Raw genomic sequence first — 14,515 nt, 5'->3', positions numbered from 1 at the left:
TGAGGTCCTCAAATGACCCTTCCTCCTTATTTTATCCAACTTCTCTACACTTTGCCTACTGTTTATTAAGACAATTTTTTACTAACACTGCTATAATTTTGCTGACTTTTTGAGAAAGGAAAGAGTAGTCTTGTCAAGTTATTTTTAGCAGACAATCAGACCTCACCACATACTGAAAAGATTCTTGGCTCGTGGTCATCACTGGTGAAATCTTTGCTGTGCTGCAGCCATTCTTTCACTACTTCTTTTGTAGTTTTGATCCATGATTGGAAGAACTCTCTCAAAAGCAGGAATATTTATCAGGTTGGCTTTTTGGAGCCTTTCTAAAATGCAGACCAAGCAAAATGTTTTTCTGATTTCCTTTCATATTGTTTTAGCAGAAATATTCTTCAAGCAGACATCATAGAAATGAAAAATTTAATCTCAAAAAGTTGGGATGTGACATCAGGAAGAAAAGGAAGGCTTATAAAGGGAAATGCTGGACAATGTTTATACCCAGTATCTCTGCTTTCAATTCCCAATCACAGTGTGCTAAGTGACAAAGTAAATGACTGGCATTTGCATTTCACACTGTAGCTTCAGTAATGCTTACAGTAGTGAGGCATAGCTATGTATAAAGGACTTGTATGAATTAATATTTATTTAATGAATTTGTATGAATGTATGAATTTAATATTTATTTCCTACTTCTTCCAGGGCAGTTTACTGATGCTAGAAAAACAGAATACAGATCCATGACATACTTTGTGAGGGATAACCATTGTTTTTTTCTTTCCTCAGGTGTTCAGAATTCAAACCTCACTAGTCCTGGTGCTCCTCATGACACTCACAAACTGACACCAATGAAGAAGTTCACAGTTTTCCTCAATCTGCTATCTCATCTTCCATCTGGGTAAGACAATTTTTATTAACTGAGAGCATCACAGCATTTATAAGCACAAACAAGGGTTTCTCTCTTGACCTACATTATCATCATTTACTAATTTCCATTTTAGCCATGCAATTAAGCCAAACAAAAAAGACTTTCTTAGTAGCCTTCTTCTACTAGCAGAAGACTGAAGTACTGAAAGTTAATCATAATGCTTGCTAAAATACCTTTCTATATTTAACCTTACCTACATAAATGCATTTAGTCAGATGTGGCTCATTTTCAGTAAACAGACTTTTTAGCTGAAAGCATTCTGAGAAAGAATGGCCTTGTGGCTTCCATTATTAGCTCTACTGTCTGCCTTTGTGTAGCAGTAAAAATAGGTATAGTTTTAAAACTTAGTCACTACCTTAAAATATGACTGTCTGGGGGAGATTCTGGAGGACAGAAGCAGGAGTCCTTTTCTAGAGGATCTTGGAATGCTAAGACCCAGCTTCATCCCCCTGGCTTTAGATATTTTACAGAGGGACCCACCTTAACATTTACACTGACTGGAGTGGTCATCTCACTCCTGGAAGAACTGAAGCATAGTTTTAGATCCTGAAAAGAGTCTAAACCATCATACTTTGTCATATTAAGTTAAAAAAAAAAAAACAAAAACAAAAGTAGAGGCCTCCACACTGTGTGGAAGTTAGAAATGGTTTGAGCTGCAGAGTTGGAATAGGTGACTTCCAGAGGTCTCCTTCAGCTGAAATTATTCTGACTCCATGATTCTCTGTCATTTGTGTTTCTAATGCATCACTCTGTTTTCTTTCATTGTAAGTTGGTTTTACTAGAAGAGCCCTAGTATCTGGGCATTGCCTATATTAGCTTTATTCCTTATGACATCAAGAACCTTAGATATATAAACAGCATAAAATGAAAGCAGATCTGCACATCACGGTGCTGTGGACTGTACTTGGATATTGTGTCAGTAAATACACTGGGAAGATTCACTGCACCTTCTATCCCCCTTCTTAATCCTGTCATATGTGAGAAGCTCATAAAAAAAACCCACAAACAAACAAACAACAGTAAACAGCTACTGAATATCTGAGGTAGCTATGAATAGAGCCAGCTACTACTTGCAGGAGTCTGGAGAATAGCTGCAAGTTGGATGCCTGCATGCAAAATATGATCATTCTCTCATTTCAACCATGTATGTGTAGAGTACACTTACACACAGAAAGACAAAAAGATATTTCTCAGCCATGAGGGGTTGTTTTCAAGCAGCATGAAGAGGTGGTGGGATAATAATTAAAACATAGATCTGTGGAAGACACCCAGCAGAAACCAGAAAAGGAATTATTCACACATGAGACTGTGTTGCTCTTTCTTGCCCTTAATGTTGGTGTTCTCTGTGTCCAGGTCTAAGGCATTTCAGGTACACCCACTCTTGTCTTTCAAGTTAGCCCAGGTATTTAAATTGTAATTTGAAAAACATTGTATGTACACTTGGGTCTAATATATAAAGTGTGCTCTAAAAAACACAGCATTTTATGTATACCTGCTATCTTGGTTTACTAATTAATCAAATGGGAATTAGGACATTATGTAATGATGGTGAAGGTAGGATGTGGTGTCAATAGCTTATAGATGCCTGGTTTTCCTTCTTATTGCAGAAAGCTTGAATGTTTGAACACGGAAGGAAACTCTGCTTTGCTATCTGGAGTTTTGAATCTTCCACTAAAATTTCTCAGAATAGAAAATAACTTCTTACACCTTCTGTTTTTAAAAAGATTCAGAACCAACCTCAGAAACTCAGTCATTTGACTTCCCTTTTCTTCTCTAAAATTAACATAGAGGAAAGATGCACAGACATCACAGAATATATTAAAATTAATATTGGATGAGTGAGTAGTACATAAATAATTCCTGTTCCCTTGCCCCCAGAGGAGAACTGTGAGCAATAGATATGCATAGATGGCTCCTAATGAGTAATTCTACAAGTATTAGGATAATGGAAGTTTATACTTGGTCCACTCTTTCAAATGAAATTAATGCTGATCAAGGGTTGCTATTAGATAATACAGGGTATATAATGGTTTCCATGCAGGTAGGATCTATTCAAATTTTGAGTGGGTGAATGGGAAACTACACGCAAGAGGGATTTATCAGGTGTGCAAATACTTTCTTCTAATTCATGTTTCTAGGATTTTACACTGCCACTTGTCCTTCAGACAAAACCTGTGTTGCAGCTCCACGATGTGGCTCTGTGTCAAGTCAGTCGCTGCAGAAGGGAGATGGACCTGAAGCTAAAAGCTGGGGCAAAAATTATGGCAAAATTGCAGAATAATTTTCTCCTTCTCCACCCCACTCCACTGTACAGCAGACCTTTCAGATTTTGACGTGCCCACCTCCTTCCCCACAGGAGCCCTGCAGACTGTGCATTAAGCTAAATTATTTCTCTGCAACAGTGTGGGTCTCAGCTAAAATGGAGCTGGGAAAGTCTAAGCACCTTCTCCAGAGATGAACCATGGTCATTTTGAGGCCAGATAATATATTTATTTGCATTTGTGAATGAGGAAGTTGAGCTGCTGTGGATGCAGGCATAGCCTGAAAAGGATGACACAGAGTTTTTGACCCGGTTTCTTCATCATTGTATTTTTATTGTCTGTGATTGCTGTGACCTCAGTATGGCAAAGGACTTTGTCTTGTCTGACTTCTTTAAAGGCACATAGTTAGATTTGGAAGACTTTCCTTTTAGTTCCATGCCTGCTCATCATCATACCAAGGAAACTTAATGTCTCAGACTGAGGCTTGACTTCAGTTCTTTGTGGAAACTGATCTGGATTAAAACAGAGAGACTGCGAATGGGATAAAACAGAAATCTATGATCTCATGCTACGTTATGCTGTTCAACAACCTGGAACTCAGCTGGAGTGATGGGATCACTGGCTGTGCATTGTTGCCATAGCTTTTAGCTCTGAATGGTCTGTTTCACATCAATTAATATATAGTTGAATCAGAATGAAAGGTAGATTCAGCTCTATGTAAAATCAATGAAGTTATGTGCTGACTCTGTTTCCTGAAGTGAAACCTGGCTAGGGATCAGGTTCTTCCCCACTGCTAGCAATATGTCCTTTTACATCATAATACTTGTAATTGCTTTAAAAAAAAATAAATTAAAAGGACAACATTATTCCTGAACTACAAATTAAGTTTAGGACTGATTTGTCAAAACTGCAACATTTTTGCAAGCTACAGGAAGCCTTGTAAATACATTTTAATATTTCTTGTACATATATCTTGTTAATTATTATAGAGCCATTTTGTTATTTCTTCTGAATACATTTTATTTACTATAGGAAAAAAAAAAAAAAAAGATGTATCTTTAATGAGTCCCACTCCCCAAATCTGAAATGCCTGATGTTTTTCTAAACATAAAACACAAGCAAACCACTCTTGCCTAAGTGACTTGATGATGAAGACAGCTTGCAACAGAACTGGGAGCAGAGCTCCAGCTTCTGATTTGGTACCCCATAACCACAGTACTGTTTTATAAGGGCTTAACTGATGCTAAAGATTTTTCTTTAAAGCTTTTGGGGACTCATAAAGTCCAGGGGATTTGTGCAGACTGAAGAGCCCAGTGCTGAAATTCAAAATAATTTCAAGGCATCACCAAATCCAGGAATTAGCAAGAACCCCAGTAAACTTTCCAGCAGCCTTTGGTTTTCTCTCATCTGTTCCTGGTTGCTCACAGCAAGGAAAATGAATTCTGGCATTGCAGGGTACCTCAGGTGCTTCTGCAAGAGGGGATGCAGGCACAGATAAGCATAGAATCATAGAATCATAGAATCATAGAATTGGCTGGGTTGGAAGGGACCTCAGAGATCATCAAGTCCAACCCTTGATCCACTACCGCTGCAGTTCCCAGCCCATGGCACTGAGTGCCACATCCAGTCTCTTTCTAAATATCTCCAGGGATGGAGAATCCACCACTTCCCTGGGCAGCCCATTCCAATGTCTGATCCCCCTCAGTAAAGAAATTCTTTCTAATGTCCAACCTAAACCTCCCCTGGCACAACTTGAGACCGTGCCCTCTTGTCTTGCTGAGAGTTGCCTGGGAGAAGAGACCAACCCCCCCTGGCTACCCCCTCCTTTCAGGGAGTTGTAGAGAGTGATGAGGTCTCCCCTGAGCCTCCTCTTCTCCAGGCTGAACAGCCCCAGCTCCCTCAGCCTCTCCTCATAGGATCTGTGCTCGAGTCCCTTCACCAGCCTGGTTGCCCTCCTTTGGACCTGCTCCAGGACCTCAATCTCCTTCCTGAACTGAGGGGCCCAGAACTGGACACAGGACTCCAGGTGTGGCCTCACCAGTGCTGAGTACAGGGGCAGAATCACTTCCTTGGACCTGCTGGCCACACTGTTCCTGATACAGGCCAGGATGCCATTGGCCTTCTTGGCTACCTGGGCACACTGCTGGCTCATGTTCAGCTTCCTGTCAATCCAAATCCATGGACACATATAACTTCCTATGCTCTGGCCTTGGAGTTGGCTGGCAGAAGAGATGAGAGCTGCAGTTACATTGTCTTCCATACAAATTGATATTATTATTATCATCATCATCACTATCATTGTCTCAAGTGCAGCACTGCTTCACTCTCTGGCTTCCAAGTGAGAGGTGGGCTGTGCCAGGTTAGCAGGGAGGAGGTGGTCTGCATCACTTCCAGCCTGAGTAGCTGCATCTTTAAGGAGCAGTGGTCCTGTATCTTCCAAAGAAAAAAACTTTCACTGACACTAAGCTGCTCTAGGGATACCATTAAGCAATTTCTTCCATAATTTTAGGAATGGCCATAAAGCTTCCCGGGACTAATTAATAGAAAGTGTCTCCAGACTGAAAGAGCTCCAAATACACTCAGTATTTCTGGACCAGACTCACAGCCTCCCCAAGGAGCTCCAGGGCCAGCAGGGTGTATTCTGCATTATTGACTTGGCAGCAGCAGAGAGAGTTGGCACTCCATGTGCCTTCCACAAAACACTGATAGAAAAGGAATTAAGGGCATACAGGAGTGGGCAAGGCTGAAGATAGGAGGATGAGGAGCCAAAGCTTGAAGTGAACACATAGTGGGTGCTGTTGTGTTCTGCAGACACTGGAACCACTGATGGGTGTGGGCATTGCTGCTCCAGGAGGAACATTTGCTGATGTGCAGCTGCGGGTGGCTCTGAGGATGCACCATTGGAATAGAGATCACCAGGGACAAGGCATGGACAGTGCCAGGGTTGGCACTTTGAGTTCTGCCCCTGCTTCTGGGCAGACTTTGCCCTTTTTTGTGCCTCTAGAGCTATCCTGAGGGGTGTTGGCACAGGCTGGTGTCCATTCGGGGTGCACGGACACGAACCTGCGGTGCTACTGGGGCACTACGGCAGCGATCCGGTACCGAACCCTGCAGTGCAGGAACTTAAACTGAGTTATGTACAACCAGCACCCTCTAGTGGTACTTTTCCTCTCGTGAGGTTTTAATGCTCTGTGAAACCGGGTTGGCTTTTTTTTTGTTTTTTTGTTTGTTTGTTTGTTTGTTTTGTTTGTTTGTTTGTTTGTTTGTTTGTTTGTTTGTTTGTTTGTTGTGGTTTTGTTTGTTTGTTTGTGGGGTTTTTTTGGTTTTTTGGTTTTTTTTTTGTTATAACATGGTGTGCCAAGATAATGAGATGGTCGAGGTTTGAACTGCCTGAGCTGAGTCACTTAGATTCTGTAACCCTCCGGAGTAAAGCAGCCAGAGCAAGTCAGCTTCTGAAGTTCCTGGGACAGAGTGAAATTAAAATTATCATCCAGATGTTCAAATGTGAAAAAAGCTGCTGCTTGGGGATGCACATTTCAATTCAATACTGACACTCCTCATCTCCTCTGTGAAAGCCTTCAAGCCTCATTTGCCTTCCTCTTCGCCCAGGGGACTTCCAAAGATGCCTTTAAATGTAAAGCTAGTGTTAGAGGAGATCCACACCCTAAAACTATGCTTGAGCATTTTACTAGAAGTATTTAATGCCGTGTAACATACCTTACAGGTGATGGCTTACATACAGAGCTCATGCTGACACAGCTCCTCAAAGAGAGGACTGGAAAACTTCAAATTACATCCAGCTTTTGCTGGGCACCTTGTTTTTTTTCTCCCCACTAACTTAAGACTTTGAAGTCATGTACCCTGGAGACAGAGGGCAAAGCTTTGGTAAGGTTAGAAGAAAAATCATCACCTTGTTTTATCAAAAGACCATTAAAAACCTAACTCTGACTTTCACTTCATGTTTTATAGCACAACAATGGCTTATTACTGAGTGGCTGATCCTGCTCTGGCAGGGGGTTTGGACTCCATCTCTCAAGGCCCATTCCAGCCCCTAACATTCTGTGGTTCTGTGATCAATAAATGGCACTCCTGCTTCTCAAAGGTGGCCCAATTTGGAGACAAGGTTGTAATTCAGCCTGGCATTTCTTGGTGGCTTTGCATTGGGCCCTGCTTCTCTCAGCATGTGTGTGTGTGTGTATGTGTTCAAGGAGATGTGTGTGAACATACTTGCATGGTTAGAGGGGAAGGAACATTTTTAGTACAAGTTTTTCTCAATTCTCTGCTCCAGTCAGCTGGAAGGTGACTGAAGGGTGCAGGTAATCCAGATGGTGTGGTGAGCAGCTCTTCCCTGTGCATGCAGAGGATAAGGTAGCTGTGAGCTACACACACCCTTGCACACATTTTGCACAGCCAGTGGGGAGGATTAAGGCCACAGGTAATAAGTGACAGGCACGTCCTCTCCCATTGATTATGGAGGAGTAGCCATTGATTGAAGACTGCACTCTGCATTCCTTGTGTGGCTACACCTGTGGCATTTGGTGCCTGTAAAATACAGACAGGTTTCTGGGCCAACACACAGGGCTGGGTGTTGGACCAGCTGGAGTGGTTGCCTGGTCCCTCCTGGAGCATTTTCTCCTCCCAGGAAGCAACCACTTGCCACAGCCCAGTTACAAGTTAGGCAAGCACAGGAAAAGATCTGTGTGCAGAGGGAGTGAAGTGAAGCTTAAAACAGGAAAAAATGCAACAAACTGTGTTTAACAGAATTGGACCGTTGCCCCATCAGATTTACAAAACTCCCAGCAGAACTGCTCCTGCTTTTCCAAGCTTTTGCTCCTCTTACCTGGTCCTCATTTCATCCTCTCACCAAGTTCAGCACACTTAGATACTTTCTTGGCTGTCCCTGTTGCATGCAACAGCCCCAGCTCCTATGCCATCTACACTGAGAAGTTTCTTGGCATCCAGCTGAGCAAGCATCTTGAACTGCTCAGAATGAGAGGAAAAAAAGAGGTTTCTGCTTTATTGATTGAGGCTGAAGGAGGTGAAGGGAAGGGAGGTGATGAACAGCTGCCAGTCACTGCTCTCCTTGGTCTTCCTGCCTGTGACTTTTTCCATATCCTCTTGGAGGTCAAAGCAAATCTTTCGGACCAACACACCCCTCTCATTCCTTTCTTGTCCCTCATTTTGCCTTCAGGCAAAGTCCTCAGGCAGCAAACAGAGCAAAAATTTAATTTTCCAGTGCCTGGTTTCCCATGGCTGAGAAGCACATGAGCAGACAAGATGACATTACCTTACTTGTGCTGGTACATAGCTGACCATTAAACACCAGACCAGGTGCTTGGCATTTCTACAAGCAGCTTACAACCATCACACAGAAGTAGAAGCTCAAGCTTATGTATAACTTTCACCATTTCTTGCAGCCCCAGTGCAGGAACCACAACGTGGTGGGTCCTACACCATGCCTGAGCTTTTTGCTTGAGCGACACCCTGGCCCCCTCACCACTCATCCTCAGCATGATCCTGGGACTTTCTTCCTCACTCTGTGACTCTCAGGTGCCCAGTGCTGTGGCTCTGGATGTCATCATGCAAACTCAGGGATAAACCCTCCCTTCTGATGCCTGCTTAGCACAGAGGAGGAAAGGGACAATGATTTTTTTTTATTTCTTTTTTTTCAAAAAGCTGGAAATCCCTGGGTTGGCTTTTATGTCACTGGGTTACAAAAACAAATGATTCAGTGGCAGCAACTTTTCTCTTGTTCCTCCTTCCCCTGACTCAGGCAGAACTCTGGAGAGAGGTCTGGTGTAGCTACACGTAGTCTGTTCATTAGACAGGGTTTTGTACAACATCGTGGGTCACCCAGGATGAGTTCACAGCAAACAGTGAATATCAGCTGCCCCCCTAGCCATGAAGGGCTTGAAATAATCATGACACAGCAGAGTGGCAGGGCCAGCAGGTGAGTTTTTTGCCATTTGCTGTCAAATTTGGATTATGGGTTCTGTATGAGAAATCTGCCCTTAGGAGCTGGCATGGTTTCAGCATTTATTTTCCTGGTAAGATTGACTGCACATAAAAGACTGGGAGCACCTATGGAATTTGTGACTTGGCCAACAGTACCCTAAAGTACAGCACATGTGGTCACAGCCCACCACTGGGGACAAAGAAGGGTCCTTTTTTCATAAGGGATGGTAAATGGCATTTCTGGATCTAGAACTGGTGTGACTCCCTGAATTATAAAAATCTGATGATTTACAAACATTTCTTTTTGTGAGAAAAAAAAAGCAGATGCTTGTGTTCTGCCCTCAACAGAATGTGGGAAGCAGAAGCCTGAGCTCGCTCTATCTTATACCACTTACATCAGAAAGAAACAGGTTTTTTTTCCTGCAAGCATTATTGGAATTCTGAATTCCTTGGGCCAGGAAGTTATGTAGGTCAATGGGAAATGGGAGTTGTTGTTTCAGGCTGCACCAGCAGTCAGGTCAAGGTGGTAGAAAGGATGAGTACCTGCCAGAGAGAGGTGGGGATGAAAGTCATGGAGAAAGTGAAATCTCTTAGTAATAATCAAAGGCTAATCCGTGGGATATGCACTGGAAGATTAGAGTTCAGGTTGCTCCTCTGGGGGAGGAAAAGGGATAGAGAGCAGGAGAAAACTTGGGCCTGAAATGAGTGCAGAGGAGAGACAGTGGCTGGAGGCAAAAAACTGCAGGCACCAAGGTGCACCCTCTTGGCAAGTAAGGTGTGAAGGAAAGAATGCTGAAAGCTCTGAGCAATCACTGGTGGCAGATGCAAGAGGAAGAGGGAAGGAAATGCTGAAGGGAAAAGGTGTGGCTGTGAACGCTAGGAATCCTAGGAAAGGTAGGAATTAATGATGTATCTGCACGAACTCAGAGAGGAAAGGATGGGTAGGATGGCCTGAATAGTTTCCCAGTGTAAAGGAGACCTGGGAAAACAAAATTGTGAGGAAATGATCATAGAATCATAGAATTGGCTGGGTTGGAAGGGACCTCAGAGATCATCAAGTCCAACCCTTGATCCACTACCGCTGCAGTTCCCAGCCCATGGCACTGAGTGCCACATCCAGTCTCTTTTTAAATATCTCCAGGGACGGAGAATCCACCACTTCCCTGGGCAGCCCATTCCAATGTCTGATCACCCTCTCTGTAAAGAAATTCTTTCTAATGTCCAACCTAAACCTCCCCTGGCAGAACTTGAGACCGTGCCCTCTTGTCTTGCTGAGAGTTGCCTGGGAAAAGAGACCAACCCCCCCCCTGGCTACCCCCTCATTTCAGGGAGTTGTAGAGAGTAATGAGGTCTCCTCTGAGCCTCCTCTTCTCCAGGCTGAACAGCCCCAGCTCCCTCAGCCTCTCCTCATAGGATCTGTGCTCGAGTCCCTTCACCAGCCTGATGGGAAAATGTGAGAGTAAGGGTATCATATTCCTTTGATGAGCACTCAGCACAGTGCTGGGACAAGACCATCATGGAGAGAGGCACTGAACCCAGCATCAGAGATCAGATCCAGAACCAGTAGATGATCTGTTTGTGGATTTCTCCACCTCCTGACAGGAGCAAGTTGAAGACTGATGGGGAAGTGTCATCCCCAGCCAGCACCTGCTGCTGCAGCAGTTGTGCACATTCACTCCATGAAAGGGGAAGTGTGTGTGTTAACTGGTCAGAAAGTGGTTTTGAAATAGGAAGTGTGCAGGGTACTTATTTCTCCTTTCCCATCAGTCTGTCAAACACAGAGGTCCTGGGGATCAGGGTTGGGGGTGGTCCAGCCTGTCTTACACGGGTACAGGCTTTGTGCCAGACCTGTGGGACCTGCTGAAGGAGCCTTCCTACAGCAACCACAGGGCTGCTCAACAAGAAGAGCCAGATGTCTTCAAAGGCATTTGGAGGGCAGGCTGGGACAACCAGATCCTCCAGTGATCTAAAGTGAACTCTGAGATGGAATGCTGATGTGTGGTGCTGTTAACATATTGACTAATAAATTGATGAAACATAAGAGAATCAAGAAACTCCCACAGCGTTCCCCTCAGAGAAACCAGGGGCTCATGGCATAGGCAGGTCTACTCTTTGCTGTGTGAAAAACTGGCTTCGTGGTCAGGCCCAGAGGGTTGTAGGTAACAGAAATAAGCCCAGTTGGCAGCTGGTCAGCCATGACATTCCCCAGGGCTCAGCTTTTTTTTGGGGGGGTCTTGTTAAATAGCCTTATAAATGATCTAGAGGAGGGGATTGAGTGCTTCCTCAGGACATTTGCAGATGGACACCGAGCTGCATGGGAGGGTAGGAAGGCTCTGCTTGAGGGTAGGAAGGCTCTGCAGAGGAACATGAACAGGTTGAATTGTTGGGCTGAGGCCAATTGTATGAGATTTAACAAGGCCAAGGGCCAGGTCCTGCATTTTAGTCACAACCCCAGGCAACGCTACAGGCTTGGGGAAGAGTGGCTGGAAAGCTGCCAGGCAGAAAAGGACCTGGGTGTGCTGGTCAACAGCTGGCTGAATGTGAGCCAACAGTGTGCCCAGGTGGCCAAGAAGGCCAACAGCATCCTGGCTTGTATCAGGAACAGTGTGGCCAGCAGGAGAAGGGAAGTGATGGTGCCCCTGTGCTCAGCACTGGTGAGGCTGCACCTCAAGTACTGTGTTCAGTTCTGGGCCCCTCACGACAAGAAAGACATCGAGGTGCTGGAGTGAGTTCAGAGAAGAGCAACCAAGCTGGTGAAAGGTCTGGAGAAAAAGTCCTGTGAGGAGAGGCTGAAAGAAATGGGAATGTTTAGTTTGGAGGAGGCTGAGAGGAGACCTTATTGCTTTCTTCAGCTACCCGAAAGGAGATTGTAGGGAGGTGGGTGCTGGCCTCTTCTCTTAAGTAAATAATGATAGGACTAAAAGAAATAGCCTGAAGTTGCATCAAGAGAGGTTTACAATAGATGTTAGGAAGAATTTCTTTACTGAGAGAGTAGTCAGGCACTGGAATGGGCTGCCCAGGGAAGTGGTGGGAATCATTGTTCCTTGGAGGTATTTAAAGACCATATAGATGAGGCACTTCAGGACATGCTCTAGTGGGCATGGTGATATAGATTTTTTATTTTTATTTTTTGAGGGGTGAGGAGCAAGGGACTTGCACCCTTCTCTGTGTATTTCATCCTCCCTAAAAAAAGGTCTGTCTCCATCACTGTTTTCTCTCTCAAATTTAGAGAAGCCACTCCTCTGCTCAGGATGCTGGCCTAGATCTGGAGTGTGCTCCCAGCTGTACCATCAAGTTCCTCAGGGCTGTTTCAGCCTCAGCTTGACTGCAGTTTGCTATCCACCAAATTACGAAAACACTTTTCTCCAATTACTCATCATCTCATCATATTTTCCTACTTCAGTGGCTTCTCAATCTGTTCTTCTCAATCTGTTCTCCTAAGAAGCCTTGGGGTTCTGCTTCAGTCATAGGCCCACAAACCTCTTTCTGTCATGACACAGAATGACACGCTGGCCCTGTGAGTGCTGTGCTGGCACAGGAAACACTGTGCCAAGGAGTTTTCCTGTCAAAGAAATGTTGCTATTGCAGCTACTGGGATCCCGGTTAGGTTAGGAAATCCTCTGTCACAGGAGAAGTGTGGATACATCCTCTGTGCTGTAGCAGCACATAAACTGCTACTCACATTCTTTTGTCTCATCCATGAAATGTGTAGGAGGCCTGAAAGCTTTCCCTATTCCAGTAAAACCATTCTTGCTTTGATTTAGTTTCACCTTCTGAGAAGCCAGTGAGGGGAACCTTCATTTACAGTAAATGTTGGACCAAGATGAGAGCACAGTAAAATGGCTCCCCCCGGGGTGAGGCAAATAAATTCTTCTTTCCCACACGAAGCTCCTTGATGCACAACACCATCTTTTCAGCAGTCATTGACTTGCTTTGAAGTGGCCACAACACTGCATTCTTTCTGCTTTATGCAAGACACAGTGATTCCTTCCAGGGAATGCTTCTTAGTGTTGTCTCCTAAGAGAGCAGGCAGGTCTTTATATCACCCATCTACGCTTTTTTCTTTTCTTCAGGCTTACAGCACCTCAATGAATTTGCTTTCCTTTTTCTTTTTTGCTAACATCTTACTCAGTGTCATCCTTAGGTTATGGAATAGCAAAAGTACTTTGTTATATTATGTATTTTATCCTAACCAGCACATCTCAGGAATAAATTAATCTGGGCTGTAAAGCAATAAAAATTTAGAAAGTGAATAAAACAGGCCTAGGAGAAGAGGGGCTGGTAACATTGAAGGTTTACCTCTCAGTTTCATTTTGTCTCTACAGACAACTGGAAAAGCTTTGAATAAAATAGAAGAGAAAGAAATCCAAGAGGAACTGCCTTGGCTGCTGCTTGGGTAAGTGAGGTAAATCAGATCATTTCAGGTACGTGACACAGGGGTATCAGGACCAGCTGTCAAAAATTATTCCAGGTCAGCTCCTACAAATGTTCATTGTCCCAACAGCTTTGTGTGAGTCCAGATCGTGCCCTGTTTGCAGAATCAGCATCCCAGTGCTGGGGCACATGACAAGCACTTCAATAAAACAATGTTTCCATCTAAGAGCTGACATTGAAACACTGGCCACAAGCAGTCCCTCCTGTTCCCCTGGGCGCTGTTTGACAGGGAGCATCTGTCCATCATTCAGGCAGAATTCCCCATTTCCAAACCCCTGGCAGGCACAGGGAGGAAACCTTAATCAAGCTGCTCTGACTAAAGCAATTCTGGGTCTGAGGAGGAGGAAACTTCCAGGCAAGGGCAGACTTTTTACTAAAAAAACCCATCAAATTAAAGTGAGTTTTTTATCCAGTTCTTCCTTGATCCAGAGTTCAGCACTTTTATGGGATCCAGACCACTGACATTTGTCTTCCTTTGCACTTCATCAGGAGGCAGGTGCCCACCCCATGGAATGGGCATTGTCACCACAAAAATCCACATCATGGATATAATGCTGGATGCTTGGTTATTTTGGTGCTTAACTCTTCCTGCCTTCTTACGTCAGATTTCCCTGCCTACATGGTGCTGCTCATACCATCTTTGCCTGCATAAGCCTAAGTACTCTGTGGCTCACCAGAACCAGTTGGGTAATTCCTCAGTTGCTTATGATTCTTCTGTATAAACCCATGATTTTTTTTTTTTTTTTTTTTTTTTTTTTTTCCCATGCAGAAGGTCCTTTGGTGTTCATTTCCTTTTTATCCAGCACACTCAGGGAACTTATTTGGCCCCCAAGTTTCCCTACCCCTTTCAGCCCCTCCCCTTGAAGCAGTTGTTAGGCTGCCACAGGATTTGGTTTGGTTGCAAATAAATGACTCTCAAATTATATATTGAGAGGAAATCTGT

This window comes from Heliangelus exortis, chromosome 1 (assembly GCF_036169615.1).
Source record: "Heliangelus exortis chromosome 1, bHelExo1.hap1, whole genome shotgun sequence".
NCBI classification, from domain to species: Eukaryota; Metazoa; Chordata; class Aves; order Apodiformes; family Trochilidae; genus Heliangelus; species Heliangelus exortis.
This window is presented reverse-complemented; position numbering follows the sequence as displayed.